Source organism: Vigna unguiculata, chromosome 11 (assembly GCF_037176805.1).
Source record: "Vigna unguiculata cultivar grain cowpea cultivar isolate G323 ecotype 2 chromosome 11, ASM3717680v1, whole genome shotgun sequence".
NCBI lineage: Eukaryota > Viridiplantae > Streptophyta > Magnoliopsida > Fabales > Fabaceae > Vigna > Vigna unguiculata.
The window spans coordinates 26,830,472-26,836,471 of NC_140802.1; positions in this window are offsets into that span (position 1 = coordinate 26,830,472).

Here is a 6,000-nt window from a genome sequence, read left to right on the forward strand (position 1 = left end):
CCTTTGTGCAAGCACCGCTCCTATTGTAAAGTTTGATGCATCACACATCAACTCGAATGGTAATGTCCAATCAGATGTGTGATGCGTGATGCAAAGCACCGCTCCTACTACTAATTCCAGCCATCACAAATTTAAATCCCCAAATTTAAATATTAAATGAGGGCAAAAATTTGAACTCATCATAATTTAAAAGTCAAGAATACATGTATCAGCCAAGCATGTGATAGCAAACCAGCAAGACTCTAAGACTCAATTATCCGGATATATATAATCAACCGGATTCACTATATGCTTGCACTTGTGGTGGCCTTTATTGCTCTACAGAGCCATTGCCAATGGGTTTCACCCTACCACGCACAAGGTTATCCTTCAAACATCTAAAGCCATTATCTTGCCAAAGACTAGAGCCTCCTGCTACTCTCACCACTTGAGTCAGTACGCTCTACGTGAGACTAACTGGCTCTTTAGAGCTTCAGGATGCAATCCTTACTTGAATCCTTACTTAATTATATACTGAGGCACCACCACGAAACCTTACTAAGAGGTTCATGGAATTACGTCCATTACATGAGGCACCACCATGAGCTCTCACCAAGAGGGTCATGAAATTACGTCCATTACTTGAGGCACCACCATGAGCTCTCACCAAGAGGGTCATGGAATTATGTCCATTACCTGAGGCACCACCATGAGCTCTCACCAAGAGGGTAATGGATTTATGTCCATTACACAAGGCACCACCATGAATCTCACCAAAAGATTCATGGAATTACGTCCAACACAAAGCATAGCCATGCTTCACCAACCAACCATAGAGTTATCATGCATACTCATGCCAATATTTAACCAACCATCCAATTATGTTTCATAAGCATAATCATACTAAGCTCATCAATTCCAGCCCATTCAATCAGATATTACATGTGTATTCACATACTTCATACTTTAAATAGGGTATTCCAACCAAGCAAAAACATGGAAAAGAACAACCATAGAGCAAATTCCTGCACCACTCTCGCTCAAGCCATGGACCCTCACTCGGACAAAAAATATCTTTCGCTCAACCTACAGGCTCTCGCTTAGGAGAGACTGCCAACAGAGAGCCTTGCAGGATTTCGTGAGTTCTCGCTTGGGCGAGACCTCCTCGCCTGAGCGAGACTGCTCCTCGCACAAAGGTGAGGTCTCTCGCATGAGCTACAACCAAGCGAAAACACAACAGGCACTCACGAGTTATCGCTTAGGCGAGACCCTCTCGTCTGAGCGAGATGCTTCATCACTCAAAACGAAAACTATCCGCTTGAGCGAGAGCGAGAGCAGGAACCAAGGTAAGGTTATGATATTCTTGCCTAGGCGAGACAAGCTCACTTGGGCGAGAATACCAGTTCTCACCACTGTTCACACCTGCATCAACCATACATTCAATCCCAAACAACATATCAAGGTTTTCCAGGCAACCACAACAACATATAAGTCATATGAACACGAAATAAAGCTGAAATGGGTAGAATATAGTAAAAACATGTGAACCCTAGCTTCCCTTACATGGACATATGCTATTGGAAAGCACAAGCACTCAACAGAGGGCTACCGCAACTCTTGGAACAAAGTAACGAGCTGGAAATGCTAACATCATAACCAAAAACGAGGTTACTAAGAGAACTTTAGTTGGAACCATGAAGAATAAGTGGGAGAAAAGAAAGCATGAGTCGAGAACCAACTTACGTGGAATAGAATGGAGTTTCTCTAGCTTAACGAGGAACGAGAGCCAAACCCTAGCAAAGCTCACGTAGGCAGGTTTTTATGAGGGAAGAGGAACAACTTCTAAAAAGTTGTAGAATGAGAGGGTAGGGCTGGTTTAGGAGTTTTGGACACCCTATGGGCTAACCTTAGATCCAACAAATTAAGGTAGGCCCTTAAACATTAGGGCAGAAAAATAAGTGGGTCTTACAATTGTAATGTTTGGTTAAATTTTTTTAAAAATTGTACTTGGGTGATGTATTTTATAAATTATAAATTATATATTTTCATACTAAAGTAATATTTTCTTTAGTTTGTGGTTGTTTAAGGAGTTGTTATAAATCTTGGAAAAATTTCAAGATCAACAATTTTTTATGTTACACTTGGATTTTAAACTAAAGGAAGAGAGTGCATTACATTCTAACAAAATTATTTGGTTCTTTTATCTTTTGGTTATTTTCTCTTAAACTTTTATAAATTTATCCTTTTCAAAATAATAATCATTTTATTATTAAACATGATTGGAAATATTTTTTAATGATTAAAACATTTATTTTTACAATCAATTATTTAATTTGTTTTCAAAAAATTTGTATTATAACCCATTAATTCCATCAATTGTTTTGAATTTTTTAACTATGAATGGATTGTTTTTTATTCCATTATTTTTGAAATCTTTTAAATTTATACATTTTCAATTAATAAGTATATGATTTATTTTTAAATAATTTTTTATCAATTAATTGATTTTATTAATTATTTTAAATCTCTATAATTATGAATGAATTTTTTTGAGTTTATACATTTTAATTTTATTGTTCATACATGTATTCTTATATTTAATTTAATATTAATAAAAATATTATTTTTATTTTAATAAATATATATATATATATATATATATATATTGTATTCAAACCTTTTCTTTAATTATTAATAGGTAATACTATTATAATTATTATTTTTGTTATTATTATTGTTATTATTGAGATATTTAATATATAAATATGGGATTTATATATCAAAATTTATTATCTTATTAATTTTTTTTTATAAAATTATATATAAAATCAAACATATGACAAAAAATAAATAGTATATATGTATAGATAAAAGATTTTGTATTTAAATTATAGATGTATAAATTAACTTTCGTTTATTTTATAAATTGTTTTAGAATTATTGTTGAATCACTTTCTTATTATTAAATAGAAAGGAAAACAGATAAATTACATTTTTATAATAAGTTTAAAAAATAAGTTATAATTTAAAATTTAAACTATAGAAAAAGAAGTAATATTTGTTTTTAATTAACATGTATAATTTTAAAATTTAAAATAGAAAAAACTGATAAAAATATATTAACAAAATTTAAATTTAAAAATCAAAATAAAAAAAATAGAAAAACGATTAGAAAAAAGAGTCCACCTAATAAAGTTTTATTTTAATATAATATATAACTTAAAATTTAATCGTAAATTTTAATTCGTATATTCCAAATATTTAATTTTATACAATTATTAGTATAATATGTTACTACTATTACTTGTATTATGAATATACACTTCATTAATTATTTAATATAGTCAATGTAAGGCCCAGTTTTCGGTCCTGAGGTTTTAAGGGTTGCCTTTGATCTAATGGGCCTAAGGGCTGGCCCAAAGAGAAAAATCAGACCTAATGTGCCCTAACCCTAACCACTATTTTTATTTTTGTAAAACAGAACTCCTTGCCTCCTTGAGCAGCCGCACTTTCTACCAGGATTTATTTTCTCACCGTTGTCAAGTTCGCTCGAGCTCTTTCCTACTCCACGTAAGTCATCCTACATCTTGTACCATCCCTTCCTTAGCATATTTTTGTGTTTTCCAACTAGGGTTCTGTAGGGAGCTCATTTTGAGATCTGTTCCGTTGTTTTCCAGCTCTCTAAACCATTCTTGGAGCGGTTGTGCTCACTATTGTGGTGTCGAAGTCCTCCACTAACCCCTTTCCAGGTACGGGAAGCTAGGGTTTAGGGTTTTAAATGTGTATAGTTTGATTTCAGTTCTATTTGGTGCTCTTGGTGATTGTATGCTGTTTCAAATCAACATGAAAACGTATTGTGCTTTTTCTTTGGTTAAATACTGTTGTGTGCCTGCGTGAACAATGGGGGGGGTGGGGGGGGGGGGGTTCTGGCTTTCTCGCCCAAGCGAGTGTACCTCGCCTAGGCGAGACCAGCAGTAACTCGCCCATCCTGCCTGCGCGAGCTGTCGCTCAGGCGATGAGCTCCAGTTTTGAGCGAGAGCACATCTCGTTCAGGTGAGGAGGTCTCGCCTAAGCGAGAGTGCGTCACAACGCCAATGTTCCCCTTTTCGGGCCCTCGCCTGGGCGAAGAGGGCTTGCCTGAGCGAGAGCCTCTCGCCTGAGCAAGACCCTTCAGCTTGAGCGAGGAGCTAGGCGAAGGTAGTGCGATGTTGGGTTGTTTTCTTTGATCTTGAATGGTTACTACTTGCTTGAGTTTATTTATTATGTTAAGAGCATGAGACAAATGATTATGCATGAGTGATGTGGTTTATGGATTGTGGACGATGAGTTTGGTATGAACTTGGCATGTGATTTAAATGAGAGGGTTGGTATCAAAGAGACATAGTAATGTTATGAAGCACAAATCTATATTTCTTGGTTTTTGAAGGATGCATTGAGATTGATTCAACATTTGAACATGAATAAGGATGGTTCATAAAGGTTGGCATGATATTTTCTGCATGGTAAATATTTCTTGATTGTTTGAGCATGATCGGTCCGTGTCAGTGCGTAATTCTTTGAAATCTCTAGGTGAGATTTCAGGGTCGTGCTTTAGTGGTCGGGACGTAATTCCATGGCCCCTGTCAGTGGGTGTCCATGGTGGTGCCCCATCTATATAATTTGGTAAGGATTCAAGGTAAGGATTGCATCCTGACACTCTAAGGAGTTACTTAGTCTCACTTAGACCGGACTGACTCTTGTGGTGAGAGTAGCAGGAGGCTTGAAACTCATTAAGGGCTAACCTTGTACGTGCGGGATTGATTCATTGTAACACTTGTAACACATAGCTCGGGGGTGAGCAAATTGGGGATGAGCAGAGGTATCCACCACAAGTGCAAGCATCCGCTGAATCCAACTAAATTATATGTATCCGGATGAGTCGAGTTAAGTCTTAGTGTATTGTTTGAAAGGTTATAACATATTTGGATGAGATATACTGATTGGAATGTGAAATAGCATGTAACTATATGAAACTGTTTTATACTCTAGCTTATCATGTTTGCTTGTTTGATTGTCTTGTATGTGGTTCTTCTCTTTTGCGATGGTCATCAATTTATTGATGTGAGCAGAGGCGACAAGTTATCGCGGTCAACAGGGGAATGGTGATTCCGCTGCATAGCCCGCATGGGCTGGATCCTATTTTTGGATTTTCTTTTAGGGCCACGGCCCATATAGTATTTGTCCTTTAAATTCCCAATTTGATTACTGTAGAATATTTGTATCTGGTTTAGTTTGACTCCGTTACGCGTTTTGGATATTTGTATGGAGTTACTTTCAAACTCCGAGACTGCGCTACAATATTATCCTAGTGTGGCGCTCCCTTTAATTACGTTATTGATTAAATGGGGTGTTACAGTCAATATTACCAAAATTTATATTTATTATTATCTTCATAAATACATAATTATAATTATTTCTCTTAACAAAATTTTATAAAAAAAACCATGATATTTTTGTAATAACCCCACCAAATGTAGACCAACTACTGATAAATATGATAATAATGTATAGATAATTGAATTCAAATTATTTAATAATATTTCATGAAATTAAAAATATAGTATGTTTTAATGGGTATTTTATAGATATTTTATAAAAGAATATAATAAATTTAGAAATACTATGTATGTATTTATTAATAATTCCATTTAAAACTATTTTTTTATAGATTAAAATTAATTTATATATTACTAAATGTTAAATACAAATAATAATAATTTTAATTAACAATTAATAATTTAAGTAGGAAATAAAATAAGAAGCGTAAATATAGTTAATATTTTTAACCAAAAAGATATAATTAAATAATAAAATAAATAATAATAATAATAATATTTTTAATTTAATTTTAGCAAATATAATAAAATTTGAAATAATAGTTATAAGGCCCACTTACATTTGTGTCTTTATTTTAAAGGGCTGCCCCAAATCAGTTGGGCCTAGGACTGGCCCATAGGGAGCCAAAGACCCTAATCTGCACTA